Source organism: Arctopsyche grandis, chromosome 9, assembly GCF_051622035.1.
Source record: "Arctopsyche grandis isolate Sample6627 chromosome 9, ASM5162203v2, whole genome shotgun sequence".
NCBI classification, from domain to species: Eukaryota; Metazoa; Arthropoda; class Insecta; order Trichoptera; family Hydropsychidae; genus Arctopsyche; species Arctopsyche grandis.
The window spans coordinates 25,621,372-25,648,230 of NC_135363.1; the positions used below are offsets into that span (position 1 = coordinate 25,621,372).

General features: G+C 36.7%; 1 protein-coding gene across 3 annotated transcripts in view; it reads right to left on the reverse strand.

The window, feature by feature from the left end:
* LOC143916905 (maternal protein pumilio-like) overlaps positions 1 to 26,859 on the reverse strand; it is a 171,640-nt gene that overhangs the window by 65,000 nt on the left and 79,781 nt on the right. The gene's annotated exons all lie outside the window — the stretch shown is intronic.

Consider the following 26,859-nt stretch of genomic DNA (forward strand, 5'->3'; position numbering starts at 1 on the left):
ATCATAAAACGTCTGCAATTTGACGCAATGACGTGAAACACTACCATTTAACAAAAAAACCAGTGATCATGTTAAATTCATAGAATAATTTGCCTACAAGTGTGCGAACGATATTGCATATTAAATATATTTTACCTGTACCGTTCGACCGGCGTCAATCAATAAAATATTTACAAAGAAATGTGTGTACGGGACGATAAAGGTCGAACCGTAAAAAATATTAGCACATGATACGCTCGTAAAAATACAAAGTTTGACAACATTTATAAAACGAAGCGCGAGCGCCCCTCCACTCGAAATTATACCCCATAAGAAATAACTTTTGCCAACCCTTCAGTTACAAGTCAAACTTCCATAAATATCGGGAGCCACACACGTAACGCCGAAATAACCATAGTGCGACGCCAACGACTATACTCTACCCATACTACGTGTTTCCCAATGGAGAATTTTCACTCGGCGAGAAACTTGCACGGGCGAAAGTGCACACGATGCTAAAACGAAAACCCTCTTAAACGTACAATTATTATTTTTAATAAAATGCATCGCCCCTCTAAACGATGGAAGTTCTCATAACAAAATTGTGAAGAATCAACACTGCTATACTATAATATTATATGTAATTAAGATTTCGTACTAACGTAAGTACGTGCACACAATGAAAATTGGAGATGTATGCGAATATATTAAATAATAAAAACCTTGTAATAAAATAGATTAAGTTGTCGAATGATGTGTGAATAATATTAATAAAATGTAAGACAGAAAAAATAAAATCCATCAAAAGCCTGCTGCCCCGAACCATAAAAGATAAGATATAATAATACAGAACAGAATAATGCGCATCATTTTAATATAATTTCTACTCATTTATTATGGATAAACAGTACACAACTTGAAAAAAAATTTGGTGTATGGAATTTATCATTTCTATTACATGTAAAACATAATCAGTCTGATCTGTTGGGCAGTTTAGGAGATAATTGAATTAAAAACTTTAAAAAAACCTATACAAGGAGGTATCACTTCAGATCAACATAAAAAATTGACGTTGTATCGATAAGCATTTCCATGACCGATACTAATACAAGCGTCGTTCAAAAAATCTTCAAAATACACAGACACGTACTAACACACATTTTTTCTAGATCTATTCTGAGTTCGAAATAGTCAAAATCTCGAGTTCGAATTTTCGAATTATCACAAAACCTCATCTATTGTGACTATGTACATATGTAGATAATGTAAAAAATGGTATGCATAGTGTTATTTAGAAGAGAACTACATGGTTGCAAGTCGTCATTGCCAAGTAGGTAATCGCATAAATAATTAATGCAATTGAAAGTGTTAATATTTGAATCTGGATTTTATAAATGGGGTGTGCACACACGTACATATGTAGAGGGTGGAAAGCGCTCTTTGAAACGACGAAGGGGGGTCGGTGTTCTACTAACGAAGGATACTCGCGTTTATTGTCGGACCAACCCTGACCAAGTTAAATTATAAGTTTAAATATTAAAGGGACGGCGATACTCCGACTCGGTCGGATTACGTACTCTTTCGTCCTAAGAGGCGCAGCAACACACGCATATACGTTTGCGCAAAATCCGCTAGTTGCACGAATATTTTACAATTAAATCCGCTTAATTGTGAAATTAATTATGAACGACAACAACAGGAGTGCCGGCGAGAGTGAGCGTGTTTTTGAAATAGGCAACTCGTAAGCAGTTGAAACTGAAAAGTGTCGCCTAGCACATGGAAAAGCACATCTCGAGAAGAACAAGAGTAGTGTGTAAATAAGTTGTGTTTCTCAACCATTATTTGTTAGTAAATTGTATTATGTACTTATGTAACCCTCCACCTCTCACCTGTTTTCCCACTTTCATTGACAAATTAAGCCAATTTATTTAAGATTTAGTAAATTCATCATGAATAAATACAAAAACTTTCGTCATGGTGATAAAAACTAATAAAATTCTCAGGATAGAATTATTGCATTTACGCAGAGAAAAATGAGCCTTAGTATATAAAGTTAAAATTTTCCGACACATGAACCGAAAACCAGATACGCAAATGTGGGTGTTCATTAGCTTCCAAAGGAAAAACATAATCAGTTGATCAAAAATTTTAATAACGATCAAAATAAAGTGTTATGGTTTCACAATCTCAACTGATTGTGTTAATGTTCTTGAAGAAAGCTTATTTGTTCGCTGGGTGAGTTGCCATGAACTTTTGACTTGCGAGCACGATGTAATCTTATATCCAGGTTGAGAGCCACTCACGTATAGCGAGTCTGTAGCACAATTTGCGCAGAAATCAGCAAGCAGAAGAAGAGTTCATAACAAGGTTAGCGGGTGAAACGCGACAGGTTGTGTGACAAAGGCTATGCACGGAGCGTCCGTCCCGTTTTTAAGTGCTTCTATGGAAAATTCACACAGCTTTCCCTGGACCAGCCTCCATGCCGATCTATTATTTCTGCACGTCTTATTCCCACGACGGTGACAAAACGGACTCGCGCGCAGAATACTATACGTGCAACTATGTGGGGACATCGATTTCGAATCCCACGGGAATGCACGCCCAATAAGAAATCTCATCCCGTCGGCGAATAAACCAAAAAACTTTTAAATTGATTCTAAATCTCACGACGAATGTGACCAAATTCAGCTGTGAAAAATCAAAATACTACTTACATACATATATAGTCGCGTCCTAATATGAATACTGACTAAATTAAAACAACCGTTGTATTATCGCTAGCAACGACCCTATTAAAATAATTAAAACAATGAGTACAAGTACTAGGATTAAAATAAAAATACAATAATGATTATATTTTTATAAAACAAACAAAAGGTTGCAGTATATTGCAGAATTATTTAAAATGCGAAACATTCCAACGTCTTATATCATTATTCGAATACATATTGTATTATATATATTTTTTTTTGTTGTTTTGTAAGCGTACGTGTTACTTTTATACATTTTAAATACCGGTAGGGTGTATAAAAGAACAATCACGCCCGCACAAAGGGCTTCCAAAAAAAGCCACATTAAGGATTACCCGCGATAACAAACGATGATTTTATGTAAATGTACGGTAATAGTATTTTCATTTCGATACAATGGCTATTTAATGTGTCAGATTTGCTTTTTTTCTTATTGAAAACCTAAGCAAATAAATAATAAACAGAATTATTTAAACAGGAACAAAAATAATAATAATAAAACACTCGAATTTGTGCTTCACATGTACGAATTTAATTCATTGTTATCATTACAATGAAATCGCGGAAGGGGGATGTATAAATTTTGATTCGGCGTATTTTTTCGCTTTGTCGGCTGATTTTACATTTTTTTATTTATTATATCTCTCCAACGTAAACCGAACGGTAAAATCTGGTCGTGTAAAATAGAAGTCCCAAATGAAGAGTATTGTGCTCCGTGAGGAATGTTGTTGGTGTGTTCAATTAAACAAGTTAATGAATTATAAATACAAACACCGGGAGCGTACTGGGCGGGAGGGGCTGGCCGCAAACCGAGAGATACGTGGGATGGGAGAAGGAAGAGTTGGGTAGAGGTTGGAGCTCCTGGACAAGACCTGACCTCACACCCAAGTCCTCGTTGCCAGCTTTCTAATCTGAACCAGAACATCGTTGGGTAAATTTGCCTTCTTGTGATTAGATTTTAATATACAGACATGTTAAACAACCAACATAGGGGTTAAAAGCTCGTCGAAACTGTAAACTAGCGCCGATTAATTTCAAAAAACTAAACACTGAACATTTTGTGTGTCTTGTGAAGAAAAAACTATACATATATAACATACCGTGCGACAGTGAAAGAGACGTTCTTCGAAGACAATTAATACATTTTACAGCATTTACACACAAACGCTTACCTGAAACAAAAATAAACAATATAATTAGTATCAATATTATGATATAAAAAGTTATATCAAGTAATATATAGTTAAGTCAAGAATAATTTCTAAGAAAAATACACATAATAATACATTGCCTGGTGTCAAGTCAATAAAATATAAATCTCCCAATTTAAATTAAAATGTTGTTTATTTTAAATAAATAACTAGAACTCTTTTATTTTATTCTTAAACACATTACTTGCCTGTAATTTATTTATAAAATCAATATTTTTTAAAATCAAAATTAAATTGTTATTATTCTATTAAAAATATAAGAGACGAGTAGTAACAAAATATTACTCTCCTAAATTCATGTTCGTAACGTTATTTTATAATAACATAAAATACTAATGAAATACAGGTACAGCTAGCATTCGTTAAACCAAGTTGAGTTAATGGTGACGGGAGTGACTCTCTTTAAGTCGTAATTCGTTCCGAATAAACCGAACCTTACTCAATCACCTGACAGTAAAAGCTTCCGACGAGCTTTCACACCTGAAATCATCTCAAAGAAAACAAAGAGCCCTTTGCGTTCGCCTATCCAATGGCGACACCCTAGCGAAACAGAAGGGTGACAAATCAAAGCGACAATAATACAGAAGTAAAAAAAAAACAAAAATTTAAACGAACACACAAGGGTGTTAATTTGTCGTGTGAAATAACTTCATAAATAAAATTGAATCTTGATTACCCCGCGGCGAGTACACCCACAGTTCAAAGAGGGTCTGAGGGTGTCGGAGGGTAGAGGACAAGTCAAGTGTGACTCAATGGCACCGGAAGAGAGGACGCGTCGTTAGATGAAGTCGCGTTTCAACGTGTCAAAGCAGTTTCGGTGTGTCTGACGGTGACAATATGCCATTCGGACAATAAATTCGACGATATATTTCGAGAAAGGCAGATAATGAGAGGGCGTGGGATTGGGGAAAACACTCAAAGATAAAAATTCATCCAAAGATAAAATGTTTGCAATGGCTGGACAGCCAACTAGACAGACGTGTGCAAGTGGACGTGTGATATCGATTTTATGGCGACATTAACGGTAAAAGACCTCGACCTTACTAAGGCGATGGACACATAACTGACAATAATTACCCAACGTAATAATGCCGAATGATAAATGAAAAGCTTAACGAAAATTTACAAAAACATTAATTTGATATATTGACTAATACAATCAGTACTAATTTCAGTTCGGGCAAAGCGCGCGCATAGATAGATAGATAGATGTAATGCGTGAGATAGGATTCGTGCAAAAACGAACCAAAGGCGGAAATAATTTCGAAGCCGTTGTAGATGTTGAGTCGATAGAAACGGCGGTCTAACCGAGTGAGCTGTAACTAGCAAACTTTTAAATTGCTTTTTACATTTTTAATCGAACTTTGATATGATGAACTCGTCAACGAGCCGCCTGGGGTTTCAGTCTCAAACTCCACGCCGCGATGCCTGGAACGAACGATTTTCTCACGCAAATATAAAAATAAAATTATATCGTGTGCTATCGTTGTGTCTGGACGTGTTAAATCGTTCGCATTCTACCATGGAGGATATTGTTACTATAAGCCAGAGAATACTCGCGGACCTTTCAAAAAAAGGATCTGGTGCCAATGTCCTTACCAAGGACAGGGTGCGATACATCAGCGACGAAATTAAAAATATAGTATCCATCGCACGCGTCGCTTTTAATAACCTGGCCTCGCTAAAAATCGCTGTGGAGTCCCTCCAGACTATCCACACTGATGTCGGTGAAATAAAGAGGATGATGTGTCGTCCCTTTCCAGCAGCTCTGGCTCCAGCTGTTTTTGTTGAACCTACAACTCTGCAATCGGGCGAGGTAACATTACGAGAACTCTCCACACTGTCAACTGAATGTAACAATACTACAGTACATAAACAAACACCTGTCAGATGCCCGTATGACGTTATAGCGGCATCCTCTACCGTTTCACCTCCGCCTTATTCAGCTTCAACTTCACTCGCGTCTGCTTTAGCTTCAGCATCTACTCCTGGGTGTGCTACTGTTTCTGCTTCTACTGTTTCTGTTTCTGCTTCTCCTCCTTCTCCTATAAAACCTGCGAAATCTTACAGTCAGGTCGCAGCGCTATCTTCTACTGCTTCACCTCTGCCATCTTCATCTTCAGCTACACTTACATCAGCTTCTGCTTCAACATCTGATTATGTTCCTGTCTCTTGTGCTCCTGCTTCTGCTTCTACTGTAGATCCTTCAAATTCGTTCAGTCAGGTCGCTGGGACTTCTTCTGGGAGACTGCCATACACTCGTGGATCTGGAGCACCTGATAAAACTTTACAGGTGGCCACTATTCCGAAATTGAAGAATGTACACGTTTTTAATTTGGCAAATAACTGCACTTGTGATACTGTGAAACAGTTCATATTAAATAAAATTAAAAATAAAAGAATCAACGTTTCTCAGGTTGCTAAAACTGACATGTGCTCGTCATTTAAAATTAGTGTAGATACTGAAACTTTTAATATAATTATCAATCCTGAATTTTGGCCTATGGGTACTGGCATAAGAGAATGGTTATTTCTCAAAAAAATCTCTTCGAAACCGATTGCCCAAACCCGTGACCCGTAACATTAAACTTTATTATCAAAATGTGCGGGGTTTAAATACAAAACTCAAGGAATTCTACAACAACGCCGCTTCTAGATCTATTGACGTCCTTGCTATTACTGAAACATGGCTAAACTCATCTGTACATGATGCCGAAGTACTTGACAGCAGTTTCAATATATATCGCCATGATAGATCTGCCAGAGGTGGTGGTGTTCTTCTAGCAGTTAAAAATACAAATATTATTTCGGTTGAAAGACTTAGTCATCTTGAGGACATTCATGAATGTGTATGGCTAAAACTAAGATTTGTTAACATTCCTTTTTTTATATACATATGTACTATTTATTTTCCACCAAGATCTCCACCAAATATTTATAAGCGATTTTTTGATTTAATTATATCTAATTATTCACATTTAAGTAATGGTCGCATTTTTATATCTGGAGATTTTAATCTGAATTCTTCTAACTGTTTTCCTGATGACCTTAATTTTTTTATATCTTTATTCAACTTAAAACAAATTAATACTATTCGAAACTATTTTAATAATTCCATGTTGGATTTTCTATTAACAAATTTAGATTGTCAGAATATTATTATTTCAAATTCAGTTGATTCCTTGGTTCCTGAAGACAGCTATCATCCTGCTCTTGATATTCATTTAAAATTAACTATAACTTATTCCTCACTTCGTTTAATAAATAACTGTCTTAATACCTCTGTCCTAAATGGATGGTTATTTACAAATGTTGATTTCAAATATTTAAATGATATTCTTTGTAATTGTCAATGGGAGCGAGTTTATGAGTGCAAAGATGTTAATTTGGCCCTCTCTAATTTCTATGACATTATATATTCTATTTTTAATGATTGTTTTCGGTTGAAAGGATTAGTGACGAGTAAAAGGATTTATCCGCCTTGGTTTACTAAAGAAATTATTAATCTCTTAAAAAGTAAATATCAAACACATAAACTCTGGAAGAAATCGAGCAATCCTCTTATCTTAAATAATTTCCGTATTTTACGTACGGAAATTAAGAAATTAATTAATAATGCATATAATGTTTATGTAGCTGATTGTGAAAGTTCCATAGTTAAAAACCCTAAGAAATTCTGGAACTTCATCAATTCTAAACGTGTAAATCGTGTAAAGTCGACCATTATGTACAATGATTCTGGATTGTTAGAGGGTGATCAAAACATTGCTAATGGATTTGCCGACTTTTTTAAATCAGTTTTCAATAATCCTACTGATTCCATGGAACCTACCAATGACTCGGAATTTACTTTCCCCACTTTAGCGATTAATCATCTTGACTCTTCCGATCTGAAATATGGCTTTCTAAAGTTAAAAAATATTTATTCTTCCGGTCCTGACTCCATCCCTAATTACATCCTAAAAGGATGTGAGGTTAGTCTCTTAGAACCTTTAAAATTCATTTTTAATTTAATTCTAAGGAACTCTTCATTCCCCAATTTATGGAAATGCTCTAAAGTAACTCCTATTCATAAGAAGGACGATAAATCTTGTGTAAGGAACTACAGACCAATAACTATCTTGTCAGCGCCAGCCAAAATGTTTGAGGTAATATTACACAGATACATTTTTAATCACTTTCAAAGTATGCTCATTGATCAGCAGCATGGCTTTCGTCCGGCCAGATCAGCTATTACCAACTTGTTATGTTTCTCTAATGACATAACCAGCACTTTGGATTGTAATAATCAAATGGATGTAATATATACTGATTTTGAGAAGGCGTTTGATAAAGTTGATCATAAAATTTTGGTTAGTAAATTAAGTTTTATTGGATTTACTTATAATCTTGTTGGTCTTTTTATTTCTTATTTACAGGATCGACGTCAATTCGTTAAGTTTGGGAGTTGCTTTTCTTATGAGTATGTTGCCACTTCTGGGATTCCCCAAGGATCAAATCTTGGCCCTTTATTATTCCTAATATTTATCAACGATATTCAATCTTCTATTCACCATTCTAAATTTTTATTATATGCGGATGACTTAAAAATCTATAAGAGAATAATTGATTTACCTGACGCTCTTTATTTGCAAGAGGATTTGAATTCTATTTATGAATGGGCTAATGTTAATAAACTTCCCTTCAATATCCTAAAGTGTCGGGTCATTTCTTACTCTCGTTCTCGTTCTCCTATTAAATATCCGTATAAATTTCATGATTCTCTTCTTCAGAGAGAATTATTTATATCTGATCTGGGAATAGTCTTCGAAAATAGTTGGAGTTTCAACATTCACATTGAGAATATCTGTGATAGGGCAACAAAAATCCTTGGATTCGTAATCCGTAATTCGTCTGAACTAGGGCTCACTGCCATTCGTCTCTTATATTGTACATTAGTTCGCAGTGTGCTCGAGTTTGGCTCCATTATATGGTCTCCCTATCAACTTCGTTACTCTCTAATGTTGGAACGAGTCCAAAGGAAATTCCTTAGATTTTTATATCTGAAGACATTTGGATTTTATCCATATCTGTTCCCTAGTGCCTTTGTCTTGGGATCTTTGGGTTTCAACTCCCTGGCAAAGAGAAGAGATTTATTTCTTGGGAAACATTTCGTAAAATTACTTAGAGGAGAGATTCACAATCCCACTATCCTGGAGAAACTAAAATTCTGGGCCCCGGAAAATCGTAGAGTTTTAAGAAAACATGATATATTTTTACCAATTAGGGCTAAATCAAACGTGCTCATGAACTCCCCCCTCTCGAGAGCTGTTCGACTCCTTAACTTACTGGCACAATACTTGGACCTATTCGATGCCAGTTATGTTGAGTTGGTGGAACACATCCTAAATAGCACGATATAAATTTTTCAATCTTATTTCTTTGTTTTTATTTTGTGTACATATTTTTTACTTGATTTTTATTATTTTTTTATGATGTTTTTTTTTTATTTATGATTTTTATTATTTTCTTATGTTTTTTTTTTTATTTATGATTTTTATTATTTTTTTTATGATGTTTTTTTTGTAATTTTTATGATTTTTATTATTTGTATTAAAATCACATTGACGCTTTGGGGCAACCTGTCAAGTCTCTGTGGTATTGATTTTTTAAAATAAATTAAATTAAATTAAAATTAAAATAAATAAAGTATCACGTGCACTGTTGTATGTACAATGTACCTTCAACGGTAAAACTGCCATACAAAGACTGACAATGTGGTGTACGCATTGAGTCACTCACGGTACAAGATGAATCACTAAATATTTACATATCCTCTATCTATTGACATTACATTCATACATATAAAAACTTTGGTTGAATTTTTTTATGCGTCTACTTAGTTCTTGAATTCCCAAAGGAATTGTGGATTTTACACTTTGCTCTTTAAATCATTTTTATTTGTATACCCATAATGACGTCCATAGTAGTATGTAAAGATTCGCTACTTCGACATAATTCTAGTTTGAAAACCTTCCTATATCATTATCAAATAAATATTTTATTAAAAAAATTTTCATCTCACTGACTTATAATGATAATTTGGAACTTCAAACCCTGCTCTCCTGAACAAAAGACTATATATTATAGACAATAGACACGTGACATACGAGTGCGGAAACGAAAATACGATTAGCTCCCAAAGGATATAATGTAAAAGACAAACGACAATTACCAAAGTGGGAAAATGAGTAAGTGGGTATGGCCGGGGTAGCTCTTTGGCAGGGAGATACACCCGCGATGATTGGTCCACCGAGCGGCCGCGAATAATGAAATATAATTTGAACCGCAAACTGCGTGCTGGACGTCGAACCCAAAGACTAAAGGCCGAGTGTCGGAAATTTGCATCGAATAAATCTTGCGGAACGGCCGGCAAGTAATTTGGTTTGGGGCCCCCGCAACGCAAATTCAAACACCAACTAACTAATCCGGTCAATAAGTTCTGGCATTCCGGGGAAACAAACACTAAAACGCGAAACCGTTTGTACGGAGAGCGCAACAACCTACCCTTACGTTTTACGTTTAGTTGGACTTTTCTCTTACGTACTTAGCAAAAGAAAAAAAAACAAGAAAAAAAAGAGGAAACGTGGAAGCTCATTCGTAACTACCGTCAGTACAACTCGAGCGCGCCTGTGGCGGTGTTATAACAAGACTTTCTTTCCAAATAGGCGTATGCAGAAATAAATGATGCATGTATTCACACTTGTACGGACTACACAACCTTAAACGATGTCATCAAAAACATATATAAATAAAAACAGCCACTCCTCATTGCTAGGACACGATATGTGCGTTGTACATGTACGCTGACGTGTAATGTTTTAGAGTAGCAGTAGTCGGGTATGCACTCAGTGAGTCCAATTTTGCATACTAAATCATCAACAAATAGTTTATGCGACACTACTCACATATAATAAATGTATGCGAAATGACACTAATAAATTCTCAAATCTAGATTATGATAAATATAAATGGCCAGATACAAAAGTCTGCTGATGACCCACTAGACAGCTTTCCATTCTAGATAGTTTCTTAAAATATTCGTAATTTTTAAATACCTTAAAAACAATAAAAGTCACCGCGAAAGGTCCACTTAGCATTTTAATCAATATCGTTTCTTAACAAGTAGACACTGATCGAAAAGTTCCAAAGAGATACACATGCTTTATCTGAGACATTGCATAGCAGTTACGATTAAAATCAAGTGACTTGGATTTATTTATTTATTTTTTACATATATACCAGGAAGGCCTTACAGGTAAATCCCAATGAGCCTTCCTGGCCAATTACAAACTACAATTACAATTACAAATGCAGCATTTTTGTTACAAGTTGTTGAATTACGAGACACTGAAAAACTCGCAAATTAACGAGACATCTATGAATTGTACATAAATTTTATTGTATATCTATCATACATCAAATAGTGGTGACATAGTAGGTAGGGAGGATTTTTAGCCAATTTTTTTTTCCGGGAACCGTTTCAACAATGAAATCAGAGAAAATTGGCAAACTCTGATAGGAAACGATCAACCTGGAGTCACAAATCCAGGTCTGACCAACAGCATACTCTGAATAATACATTTTCATTCGAGGCCGGCCCAGGTATCGAACCCCGGCGCCTCTCGACGCTAAGCAGAAGCTATGCTGCTGGCTAATTGAGAAACAAAACGACATATTCCTGGCCCTATGGAGTTTCACAATGCTTGTTGTGGTGTACTCGTCTTACTGTGATAAAAAAAATCCACTAGCCACTGTGTGATGGACTCTAAGCGCCCAGTAAATAAATCAAAATCTGCGATGTTCATTATTGTTGTTGGCTATACAAATCATTTTATCGTGTATGAAACGTCGAATAATGTAAGTGCAAGAAATAAAAAATGAAGACTGACGCAGATCAATGTTTTCCAAGTCATTCCAAGACGGATCAATGTTTTTTATTATTTTTTAATGGCATAATTCGAATCATAGAGGTTTTGATGAGCAATACATAAAAATATGAAACCCTATATTCAGTATATTTGAAGAAATAAAATAAAATATGTCCTGGTCACTCGTTATCCATCACAGTGCGGCAAGTGTTAAGTACGCACCTCGACCTATAATACAATTGAAAAATACACTCTTACTCATCGCATCAATTGACGGTCGCTATACTTATGAGCAACGCGATTCGTCGAAGAGCTTCTAAACAAATAAAGCATTGCTACACACATTTGCAACGTATTGTGTACGTGAACAATGAGCGACAGTAGTGTGTTGAGAGATCAAATTAATCACCACAATAGAATATGGAGCGACAGGCGTAATTACTAGCAAAGTCGCTTTCGAAATTAATCGAGTGAAAACATAAAAGATCCGAAGAAACAAGGAAGTGAGTACGCATACCCAGAACGGGGTGGATTGCACCTGAAGCGAGGGTCGCTCGATTGATTATTATTACGAAACAATCGATGGGGGTCCCCCGTCACAAACAAAAGCACTGCACGACGTCCAAGGCGAGTTAATCAATCAAGACGAGATCGACACTCGGTAATGGTGATCATAGCACGAAGCACTTCTATTTCTAATTCGAGCCGAGGATCGTGGACGAAATTACTGGGATGACTTGACGGGCTATTACACACATGCCGCACGCTACTGCTGCTTGCACACGTGAAAATAGATCGCACCGTGAGGTAAGTAGCCATTGTCTGACCGGGAAAATCTCGGGAAACTCGACGAGAATTCCGAAGTAGCGGCTCTTTTAATTAATGATTTTTAATTTCAGTGTCCCGCGAGAGGGCATTAAAGGAGAGTGGTAAACAATTCGTAGGTCCCCCGCGAGACTGAGATGGAACGAAGCCATAATCTGGATATCGATTACTTTTAAAACTGGAACACTGGTGAATTTCGAACGTGTCAATTTTAATTAATTAATAAACTAGTAGTCTGTAATATTATCCGAAAAAGCGTCAAAGTGTAATAATAATATTGATATGTCCCCCAGCACTGGGTGCGGCTTTTGATAAGGTCAATGAAAAACATCACCATAACAAAGCCATCCGAGTAAGCACGCCTTTCAAGGACATTACAACCACATGATAAATATATTGATGACTGTAAATGATTGCAACTTTTTGTATATTAAAAAAAATGTATATCATATTTACAGAACGTCCTAGTGATCATATTTCGATCGCTTTCGCTATTATTTTACGAACGAGTTTCGATTATCTCAAAAGCAATGCAATATTAACAGCTCACCCCGAAGCACATAAAAATATGATTACGTGAATATGAAAACTGAAATTTCAGCTTAACATACCACAGGTGGCTATTACAACAACAGAGCCGGCGATATGGTTTCATGAGCGCACGTTAACTTCTTGCTGCTTTTGACCGTGAGATGCGGATGTCACACCACAAGTTATTCACCTTACGACGCAACATCCCCTGCTCGAACGACCTGAATTGATCACACAATTACTACGTATGTAGTTATGAAAATCGGCCATCTCGAGCCAAATACTATTATGAGTGCCGAATACAAACAGCGTGCACTTACTTCTTGATACATCATTCCGCATTCCGGTGTCGTCCGCCATTGTCCGATCACCGTTATCGCACACCGCTAATGTGGGCTAATGCGTTGGACGCGATGAAAGCTCACTCACATTCGCATTGGATTAGTCGAAACGCATGCATTTGCTATGTGCCAACGATTCTTATGTGGTTCAATTAGCGAAGCACTTACATTTTTCTACAGTTCGAAATACCGTGCTGGATATGCGTCACAACATTATAAATATTTTATAAACAACGAAAAAAAATCGCGTGTCTGGACGTTATCATCGCTGAAATGCGGCGGGGTCGTCCAACAAAAACAGAGCAAAGATTGGCGTCAATCGGCACTTAAAAACTTAACACTTACGAATTGCACGTGACAAAAGTCATACATTTATTATATTAATATTTTTAGAGATAATCCGTAAAAAACTAACTAAACAATAACAAAGTTACAGTTACGGCACAATTAAATAATTAATTGTCAAACAAAACAAATCAAAGTTTTTTTTTATATTTAATTCCCAAACGAGCTAGCTTTAAAAAATATAGCATCAATAATGCGACAACTTAAATAGCCAATAACTTCAGGGAACGGAAGATGTATTTTGACGATAACACATTTTGAAGATTAACGAGAGACAACATTTTTAACATGATATGTGGAAATGAGACGAGTGGCCCAGAATCGCCCATCATCTCACAACGGATAAATCACATGAGTTGAACAGAACACTGACGTTTAAAAAATAATAGCGATGAGACCTACCGAAACTTGTGACAAACGTTTAACAAAAAAAAAAAAGATTGTTCTAACAAAAGAGGCACTAAAGTAAAACGATATTTGTAATTACATTTCGGTACAAAAGCTTGCAATTAATCACCGACTTCCAACAATTAAAAAGCAATTTCAGTGAAAATTTCATCACGACGACATACATCATATGCCATATAATAGAATCGACACTGTACTTAGATAAATACATGCACACATAGTTGTACAAGTAGATAGACACAATTTGCATATGGAATTTAGGTTGAGATAAAAATGTCTTCCATTCGAAAAGAGGGGTTGGTGGGAGGTGCGTGTCATTAATATTGGCGTTGGACAAGAGGGACGAAGCGTGCACGTCAATCCGTTGTTACGGCATGACGGTCAAGAGCGGCTATTTGCGGGACTCAAATTAAATTCAGCAGTCAAAACCGACGTGGAGTATTAGCGAGCGCGAGAGCACTGACAGCCCACCACCGGTCAACCTTATATGATGACGATTCATTACTTAAAATAAAACCGTGTGCTCGTGGCATATTTGGTGGAAAGAGTCACCTCTTGATGCTAAAACACCTCGTGGATAAGTTTGACGTTGACATAACAATTACTGGCGAGTACAGTTATAGCTCACTGACCAACACTAACTAGCACCATATACATACATAATTAAATGTTCACATCCGTCTACCAAAACCCTCCTAATATTATAATTCCCAAGTCGTTTCACCGATATAGGTACTAATCTAAATCAAATAATAAGAAGTTGGATAAAAGTTTGTGAAATTGTAGTTGATCTTCAATACTGAATCAAAAGAATAATTATAATAATGTAAGTTTGATACATAAAAAAATATTTATATTTTAAAAGATCCATAATACAAAAAAAGTAAATCCGGCTTTAAATGCAAGGAAAATACACTTAAATACAAATATTTACATAAAAGTCATATCAGTATATTTTATGTTAAACATATGCACATAAATGCACTTACTTAATGTTCAACGTGTCATAAAAATAGCTATTACACACGTTTCGCAACACATAATATAACCATTGATGAGTTTCATTTGAGGTGAGTCGAGTCGTACCCATTTAAGATTAAGTTCAAATGCATGGTGAAAGTTAACACGGATAATAATAAACACAAATCGTCAATTGCGCAACACAAAATATTGAGCAACAAAGTTAACGAAACAGAACAATTAAAAGGTTATTTATTACATTCACCATCCCTGGCTTAAAATGAAGTATCGGCATCTCGACAAAAGACCACCACTCCTAATTCAAAAGCACATTAATACCGCATTGTCTCGTGATAGATCCGTCGCTCGCAATATATAATAAAAGGATCGCGAGGGAACGAATTCAAAAGTTCCGACAGACGGGTACACTCGGGAGGAAATAACACTTAACTTCTGAGGCCTTTTAATGGGAGGGGAGGAGGTGGAGGACGGTGTGAAAACAATATTTTCTCAGCGGCAATGGAGGAGGGGTCGGCGAAAGATGAGGGTGGTTCGGGAGACGCGCGACAAATGGAAATAAACGAATTCGGAAAATAGCGGGTCCCATTCAAACGTGATCAAGCCTTTTGATATGGTAATGGCCGTCGACGGGACGACACAATAAACGCTGCTCATACTTTTTAAGCTGGCGCACAGAAGAAACGCAAAATGGAATTACTGTAGTCTACAGGTGGGCGGGGAAAACAATGAAAATTGATACGGGACAAAGCGACTGTGGCGTCGGTAATGAGGAGCACGTCTGAGTCGTATTGACTTACAAAAGAGTGCTGGAGGATGATGGGAAGACGCCTCGGATGAAAACTCGTGTGGCGGTAGAATTATTTTAATAAATATGAATATATTCGTATTAGGATGCAACTCCTTACATAATACGACTAAAGTTGATTGAATTCGTATTTGTATTTTTTGGATGATGTTCTTTCTTGATAGTATGGAAATTAGAGAATACACAAATTAAGTTCAATTTGGGAGTACAATATAATATGGTAAAGTTTAATAATTTTTTTTGGTTTAATTGGATGAAGTTGTGTGTGAAAATCAATTTGGAGAGCAGAGGGTTAGCGGTCAAGGGTTAGCGATACTCTCAGTGCATTCAGTATCAAGGTTTTGACAGTAAGCGTGAAAAATGGTCGACGACATGCGACATCAAAACGTGATTATGTCTTCTCACGCAACACGCAAACTTTTGCAATAACCGAACTATTTAGACCACCATTGTCATAGGGAAATGTTTATAGCGAGAAGGCGATCCCGGGATAAAACCCAACCAACCCACCCACCAGCCGAAAAACAACTAAAAACTCGATCCAAGTTTTCTATTTTGCTTTTATTTTCTATTCATACAAACGTACGACCGCGCCTAATAGGGGACAATATAAGTGAAAGAAACGGCCGAGAGCGCAACCCCCTCCAGAGATGTGATTTCCCAATCTTTGATTTTCTTAAGAAGTCACTCTAGGGATGTCAATTTCGAAATTCAACAGCATTTCTCGATTGAGTTTTAAGTCAGCGGTACCGAGCCTGCACAAAGCGACTTCATTACATTTGAGCTGACACTGAAATATGATGATGGCCGAATTTCTCGCACGAATAGATATACAGTGTAACGAGAACAATTATATCAAAGTGTGTTTAGTTATAGCCGGATAATAATGTTAAGCGAGTTTCGAGGCCAAATAGCGGTATTACAGCGGTTCTTGTAAACTCGCGCTTACAGTATGTATGCGAAAAAGAGGTACACCTGCCGCAAACAATGTGGAATACGAAGACGTGGTAATGCTTTCCTAACTGTATAAAGGGGTCAACAAATTCCCAAATGAAAAAAAACGTGCGATTTAAATTTAAATAATCAATTTTCCCCGCTCGCAACAGATTATATCAAAAAACGTGTACACGGTTCGCGAAATATAATAGAATCGCACACGTACGTACACATATTACTAGTACGTATATACACGTTTCATCCTTTATAAATCCAGATTTGTCTAATGCGGTTTCGCTATTACACAGTTAAAAGATAGAGGATGGAAAAGAGTGAAAAAGCTCTCGGTAAGTTTTTCATCGGATAGTTTTTTACCCGCGATGTGTTTTCGTCGGTGGAGGATTAAAAGGGGTGGAACGAACCGCATCAAAGTTTTCAAATGGAACCCTTTTGCGCGAACATTACGGAGAAAAGGAAAATATACGTATGCATTTATATCATAATTACAGTCGTGTGTATGCAATCGTGTTAGACATAACATACGCATAATATTACAAACATCCGAGTGTGGCCAACCTTTATTTAAATTTGTTCCCTGATCGGAAATGCATACTATCATTGAATACAGTCAATGCGCTAGATCTGTTCTACAAAGAAAACGGAAAAAAATCAAGAAGGGAAAAGAAAAATAATGAAAGCCTTTACATTTTATATACTGAACCGATTCGGCGCTTTGTAGAGGGGTTGACTATATGCAGTTATTAATATGATTCACAATTATGTACATACATATATAGACGGTTAGTTTTATTTTGTGATATTTTCTTGGTGGTATAAGATTCATAGCCCCTGATCAAAGCAATAATTCACAATTACTAATCGCGACCTATAAACAACATCTTCGAACTGCACGACGACAAAGACGAACATTGGAAACTCGCTATGCAAAAACGACCATTTATATACACATATGTAGTATGAGCATATAGTATAAAAAAGAATATGTCAACACATAAAAGAAGAGCCATTCAAAGACAGCTTTCTACGCAGCACTGAACCATTGGCCAACGTTCAGTTTCTCAATGAGGTCTTCGCGTAAAAATTAACCCGTTCGGTAATACATATTGCCCAACGTTTAGAATTGAATACGTCGTGACGTCTTGTCTACAAAATGTATGTAAAATTCGGGAGGTGCAAAGTGTTTCGGTCCAGTTGGGCGTTGTTTCGCTGCATGTAATGTGTCCAGTGCGACCCGGGTGAGGATTCCGCAGGGTCATCATTTAAATTAATTTCAATGCGCGCGTGTTATTTAAACAAAAACCCTTTCGGGCGACTTTCATTTACGGCTCGGGGGTAATATGCCGTCGGCGCTCTGGGAAAACAAATAAATTGCCCGGCGGCGGGTTTATCCATACACACCCCCGACGTGAAATAATAATACGTACGTACTACTCCCGAAACCGCAACGGAAAAAATGTAATTAACTGGCCGGCAAATAAATAAGTCGCGAGACGTTTTCGAATCGCTAATTAAAAATGGCACTCGACTTGTTCGAGAAGAGACTGTCTAATTCAATAAATTCCGCCGCGCCTGAAAAGCAAAGTTCAAAAAGCTTTACATTGAAATATGATTGCGCAAAAGCAACACTATATCATCAGCTTGGAGAGTTACTAGTAACAACTCTCTCTCTCATCAATCATGCGCTTCAACACCATTCCGACAATGAGAATCGCTTATGCGAAATATAAAAATGATGTAAGCAGATCGAACAATATAAAATCACTACCTCAATGGCTTTTTTATATATTTAAGAATACTTAGGGAAAGCGGCATAGAAGATGGACCCAAGAGGTTTGTTAATACTTAAAGTTATAAAAAAATACGATTAAAAAAAACCAAAGATAAAAAAAAAACAAAAGCAAATAACCGATAAGAAATATAAATAACTGAAAATAGGTGAAAACAAAATTAAAACAAGAGACTATTCAAAAAAGAAACAGATAAAAGGAAGAACTATAAAAACCCATTTATTTTATGAAAATCATCAAGTTTATTTTTAAAAAAGTTATTTACTTAGTTATAGAATTAGTTACTAGAAGTTAACTAATTCATTGAAAAAACTGTTCCAAATTTAAACCACAAAAAGAACGATTATCTAATTATTTTGAAGTGACTATCTTTTTGGAGTCTGAGAGTATGACCTCTCAGATGAGTGTTATTGTTAAAATAACATAGGACAAATGTCATGGTTATTTATAATTTTATAAACTTCAATTTCGTAGATTCAATTCTTCTCGTCTCCAAAGGGGAAAGATTCATTTTTTCCCAATCACACTTATTTTTTTTTTTTTTTTTATACGTACATATATATACAATAAATTGATCTGAAGCAACGTCAAGCAAATAACGTCAATGTATCATTCATAAATTTAACTGGTTAACGACCGAAAGAGTGAGTGCCCGTCTGTAGTTGTCTGGTTCAAATCAACCGAATGTCACGGAATGTGTGACGCAGCGCTACATTACATATTAAATAACGTCATGATGTGATGACAAAGGAAACAGCTCTAGGACGAAAGGTCGCACCCAGGGGTATTACACTAGAACTGAATCCGAAAAATCCATCCTTTGTTTCAAATATAATGTGGTCATAATCGAAATTGGCTAGACTTCAAGAGAAATTGACAAACACAAAAGAAATTCAAAGCATTCTAAATAAGATTGATTGTTTTGAATACACCTCTTCTTCGTCATCAATCGTCCAGATTAATTGCGTTATTTTGGAATGCGCTTGAGTAAGCAGATGATAATCACCAATTGACGTTTAAAATGACAATATTTTCGTTATACTGAAAAGTTAGGTTTTTTGAGTTGTAACGTTAATATCGCCGGTGTACGATGTGTTCAGTGAGGTGCATTTAGTATTAATGAAGTGAAATATCACCGACAATTGTTCCAAGAAAACCAAGAAACGCTTTCCCATCGTCATCTTCAAACAATAAAAAGTTGCTGCGATTTTAAATATAAATCCAGCGAACTTTCTAATGTGCGTAGACAAGGCTCGGAAAAACACGTCGACGTCTAAAATAGCCGCGTTGGAAAAACTAACGCAAGTACGAACTTTGCGAATAACGCACGTGACGCATCTTGACTCATCACAAAGGTGCTCTCTAAAACATAATTAGAAGATCTAAAATAAACGGCGTGGCGTCACGCACTAGTCGACGAGTGGACGAAATCTATGCAGATGGAGGAAAAATCTGTCGGGACAATTTCACGGTTAGAATCGTTCGTCTTCGTCGGAAAATGACACGAACGAAAAAAGAACGGGGAGGGGAAAAGGTGTTGCATTACGAAACGGTCGCCATAATTCATTTAGACGTGGAAAAAGCGCAACCCGGGAGCGAAAAACGAGTGACAGGCGAGGCAACTTAGCTCGCCGAAATTTGTGGCAAAATAAGCCCAGCCCTGCATGCAAACAATAATATTTCACGAAGGAGAAATTCAATTTTGCCTTTTACTATTGCACACAATGCGAAAAGTGCGCAGTACGCAGAATGTTGGAAAGCAGCGGTTATTGTTGCCGTAAACGGAAAATACAAACGTAAAAACGCTCACACTAAATTATAAACGTAAACGAGAGGCGAATCGCCCTGGCCTCAAAAATTAAACATTCATATCGTAACACTCTGAAGCGGACGTCCCAAGTATTTCGAAAATAATATAATAAACGTAATTCGAAACGCAAAAAAGGGGGCTAAAACAATGAACCGCCCAAATAGAGAACTTTTTAACTGGATTAAAATAATTGTTAACGTTATAATAGCGGAGCGAACGTAACCGTTTTGTTTGCGCTTTCGTGCAGTCTCACGATTAATTCGATTGAATTAACAAAAATTATATATTTAAATACACAAAATTTGACACAAGAACACGACTACAACAAAAAAAAAATTTCATACAATAAAGTTGACATTGACTTTTTACATAGACATTGACTTATCCTTACCAGTTCTATGTAAGATGGAAAATTCATGTCGTAAATAGTTTCTTTGTTATATCTGTACAATTACTAATGACAAATGACGGATTTAAGAATAATATTTGTAAGCATTCAATATTTGTAGTATTCGGTAAGTATATAATACAAAAAACACATACATATGTACATATATACGAATATTTGAATAAACACGCTAATTGAATTCCGTAAAAGGCGAACATACTCAAAACACAACATTCCAAAAATGGTTAATTTTTAAATACAAACACAACATTTTACAGTTGGCTACGTACAACCTATAAAATACGCAGACCCTGACTATCAACTTCGATCTGATCGCGAAGAAAATGCTCATATTAGGTATACGACACCGTTCTGAAGCATATAAAATTCACGTCATTTGCAAGAACAACGGCGAATAAAACGAATAATTAATAACAAAACATAGCGGGCGGGAAAGAGCCGACTCGGCCGTGAAAATTTCGATAAAATAAAATCCGCACGGTCGACGAGTCCAGAATTTGCATAAAAATAAAGCAGGTATGCGAAATGGGTGGGTGGTGTCGAAATTAGTTAGGACATGAGTTATTCGGTGGGGTGGATGCGCGCGCAGGTCCATTTCCAGGTGATTTACTTTGTATTAGACGGCGCGGGCCGGATTAGTCGGGCCAGGTGACACCTGTCGCCGGAAAACCTTCGGATTTGTTCAGGTCCTCCAATTTCACCCGAGCTTAAACGCGGCTGAAACAACTATGACGCACGCAAATCTCGCAAATACACGAATATATACCATTTTGCGCACGTTTCGGACACTAGCCTGCTCCACAATCGCGAAACGACTCGTCCGCGACGCGACTATCGCAAATCCCCCGCGCCGTGTCACCCTTATTCTACCTGCCGCTTATTCCCGATAGCTTACGAGAAATTTATTCGAAAATTATTTACCCCGGCTACAAGTGCATACAATCTAATACTGATCGATAGTTGTAGATACTCATCATCTTCCAAGTGGATGTGTCGTCGAAGTAGCATCGCTTAAACAATTTACTTATTTAAATGGAATGGAGCAAAAGATAAGTGGCGAAAGTTATGAAACATAATAATAAATCGATGCTATAAAGCTTTCGTTTGAAGAGTCAGTATTAGATCAGTGAGTCGCTAGAAAAACATATTAGTGCTGGGGAGGTAACCTAAAAACTTGATAAATTGCTGTTAAAAATAAATTTAAATTCCAGTCACAGACCCGTATCAGATACACTTAGTATACCAAATCGGCGAGATCTACAAGCAAGAAGATAGTTCTTTAGGCAAGTAACATTACTTCTCGAAAATTATTACGTTGAATATTTCATTTAAACAATTGTCTTTTGTGCAATTATTCAGATTCGATTCCAGACTCTGTCAGTAGGCGGTGCCTGTATACGAGTAGACGAGACTAGTCGATCCATTCGAATATACGTTTCGCAATACACTTGCGATATTTTCCGAATGCACTAGGGGTGAAACTCTTGAAAATTTGCAATAGTAAGAGAAGGCAAAAACGGGAAAACGTAATCATAAGAAAGTCGTGCTGAAGTCGACAACATCATATTAATCCTAATACAGGGAATGCTCCAGCCGGAGAGAGCACAGAGAGGAAGAGAGAGAGAGAGAGAGTGGTTCCCCTCTTACAGTTACGGAGAGGAAACATTCTGCGACCATTTTTCCAAATTAGCCGTAAATAACCAACTAGTCGACACGGTGCAAAAATAATTACTACCGTACACGGTCTCAAGGACATTATAATATTTTCAATATGAATTATTCATTTAGGTACGCGAAGCCGTTTTATGTAGGTTTATAGTTTATATATTATTTACATTTAATCGTAAGAACTAAGAAGGATTTAATTGCAAAACTACTGCTGGCGTGTGTCAGAAGTGGGGATCAATAATTTGAGGTCACCCTCAATATTTCCAATATATAAATTCTTCGCGGATTCTTATAGCCCGTATGACAATAGAAAATATTTGACCGCATAATCTGCGAGAAAATTATTTCACCCATAGGGAAATCAGGACGTGCTTTGACTGCGAGATTAATGTTTTCCATCAAGAGACAAATTAAAAAAAATATATAAAATATTTCAGACCCAGAATAAAATCGCAGGAATATTTCAATGTCACGCAATTTATAAGTAAAACAGTTGATTCATACGTATTATGTTAAATATATTTGCCCCAAAATGTTTATTTTAGATTATAGTATGAGCGAAACATCAAGATTGCGCCAATTGACAGTTTATAACACATTCAAGTTAAGTAAACATACACTTATATGTATTGTACAATATTTGATTTGAAAATAGACATTTGAATTATTAACAACAAAAAATTTCACACGAAAAGTATAGATATACTAAACTGCATATATGTACGTACATATCTGGAGAAAACATAAGATGTGGATTACGTCCGTTTTCCGAACTAGCAACGATCGCCAGGACTAGTGTCTGGAGAGCGAATAAACTGTATGTAAAATTTAAAATGAGCCTTATTTATGTATGTAATACATAAATATTGAATTATCAGAGTGTGCGAGACGACGCCTCACGAAGAAAAATTCAGGTGGCGCAAACATACACGACCCATTTGCAAATTGGAACTCGCCCATTCTACCTGAGGGGCCACTCAAGCGAGAAACAAACGAAAAATATAGTGAATGTAAGGAAACGTTACGTGTCCCCTGGCGACGGGTCCGTGCGCCCGGCAAAAGTGCGGGTGGGGGAGGCTGCGTACCCCGAGCCGGCACGCCGCGGGTTAAATGTCACACACAGATTGCCGACCACACTAATAATGCATGCTGCGACACACACCCCAACCCCCCCCCATCCCAGCACAACATAAAGCAACGCAATGCAACCAATAAATTGATTCTAGATTTAATACTATACGTACGTGGGAGGCGAGCTAGTCACTTATTCAACATTATTAAATTTGCAAACAAGCGGAAGGGGAGGGAATACTCTATGTACGTATAATATTAAAGCATCAGCGATTCTTAGACTACGGTCGTCGTCGGCATATTTTTCAGATATTCATGCTACACATAAAGATAACAAAATACACATAGTAAAATATCGAATTTGAATAGCACTCTAAATACAATATGACAATGTTGTAGATTGTATAAATGTATGTAACAGGATAGATACCCTAAACGATTAAACAAATTACTCGCCCCTACATAATGTTCTATTTAAAGGCATTTTTGGTATAATTAATGAGTAGTAGATAAATAATAAATAACTATTAATCGAATACTTGTCGAGAATGTCGTTGGTGGAATGGGAGAAGTATACAAATTTATAGGTCAAAATTATGGCAAACCTTTAAATGCCAACAATTTACGGTAGAATAAAAAAGCTAAATATTAAGTGTGTACATAGATTATAAAAGTATAGCCCAGTAGGACGTATGTAAAACCTGGAAATGCCAGCGGGTTAGCAAAGGCGTCGCGTATTGCACTTTGAGAAACACGTCGCGTATCGCGTATTGCACTTTGAGTCAGATGTAGAAAAGACGTTATGACGAAGCTAAGAATGAGAATAGTAGCTTGATCGTATCGACAATGAAGAGGGGGATGACTCGTGTGCACATTATCCAGAACTACGTGCATGTCTGATTTTAATTAGATCGGGTCACGACATGTAGCCCAGGTGACAGGTGCAAGCTTGTGTGATGGCACCGACTTCTAATTCGTTGTAATTAAAATCCATACACGACGTCTCGATCGCACACTCAGTATTCTGCAACAATACATATGTTTGCATGTACTACTACAAAGTACATAACATTGGAACGTGTGAACGAGAAGAATGCCGCATGACCAGATGACCATGAATGACGATAAAAACGCTGCATCTTACAGAGCACGTGGCCCATCCATACATATTTTATAAAATGACGAATTAGATGCGAAGAGTAGGCTTTGGAGAGTGCTCCTACGGGGCTGATTATGGAACCCCAGGCGCGGCACCTGACACGGACCGGCACTGAAACAACCCCCACACGACTTGCACTGCTTCAAAACCACCCCTTTCATTTATACATATACATGAAGGGCTAACCCCTGAATTAGTACAGTCGAAATGAATACTGATACAGCCCTCGAGCGAGCTGACAATTACTATTAACTAATATGAAAAGTTTGAATTGTTATTGTTGGGCACGACCGTAATTTACTTGTAGCTAAGTACCCATTGCCTCTTCTTATCGAACGAGTGCGAAAGTAAAAAAAAACGTGAAAATTTTATTCAATGCACTAAAAAGTTGGGTGTCTACGCGGCAATTTTTTCCGCAAAGGCACATAAATCAAGAACTTGAAAAGGAGAAAAAACTTTAATAATAATACGCGATGTACAAATAAGAATAACAAAGAAGCCGGCCGCGTAAAGAATGAACGTTTTACGTTTTCGTTTCCCAAAACAATGAAGATAGAACGCGAAGAGTTAAAGTTGGTAGCCTCATTAACATTTAGCCCCCACCCTTACAGGTCTTGGTTTTGTTTTGATACACGTATTGCGTGCAAGAAACTACTAAACCTTCCCGCACTACAAATAATTTACACTGTTAATTGTTAGCGTTTTGGTGAAACGCGATACTTCACCGGGCTACAGGACGATTCATACGACTCGAAGATTACTCAAGAAAACACACATACGGTACAATACATGCGTATGAAAAGTTGCAAGGGACTAAATATATCGATCGCATGAAAGGCAATACTGAAATAAACACGAAAGTTTGATGTTTTTAAAAACAAATTGAAATATAAAACACATCGCGTGTGGTAACGTGTTCCCATTTTAACGGTCGTCACACTGATTAGACGAAATGAGCCGACAAAAACAAGCCTTCCGAGTCACGTAAAATAGGTGTTAAATAATTGTTGATTAGAAAAATTGAACCGCAGATTAAAATCGTAACACAAATAAGTTTATTATATAATACACACGACTAAATATGCAGATAGAAATAATATGCGAAACTCATAGGGCAGGAATTACGGCACAATGAGCGTGGAAGTTTTCCACATACTGTGAGCGCGGTGTTCGCACAATTGAAAGTTTTTCGCAGTGAGGGATCATTCGAAAGTTTGCGAATAACTCTTGTATTGAAAATAGCGGGGCACAATGGGGTCGAAATACGTAGCAGCCGTAAGGTGCTAGCGATTCTACTGGTTAAGGAGATTTAAGTTCGGTTATCTGCTTTGCATGCTTTGCATAACAAAACCGGGATACTCCACCCGAGTTAAAATATTGCACAACTTAATGGCGCATTATAATCCACATTCGTATTTGACATCCAAATATTTGGGTGTGGAATGCTTTGTATCACTTTTCTTTCAAAAAGAGCATCAAAAGCTTTCATAATGGGAACGAATTTAACGCCAATTGCCGATTCATTAGTGATACTACTACATAGCTTAGTTAACAAAAGAAGGGCAATTACACTAATTAAAAGCAATTACTTCATTATTCTGGACATGAGGTAACAATTACTATAAGAAACATGTACTGCAACTTAATATACGGCTTCGTCCTGTGAGACGGCAATTCACAGATAAATCGAACCAAAGTATCACGTAGTAACTAAAATATACGACAAATCAACTAGTTTGTTTAGTGAAATTATGTAATGTAAAAGTGAACTAGCTGAATTCAATAATAGTGGCCAATAATATACAATTGTATATCATTACTAAATTTTGAAAATCGTGAAATTGCGGATTTCAAAAATGGTTTCGTGTAGATTAGTTCTATTGGACATAACTAAGTCCAATTCAAAATAAGA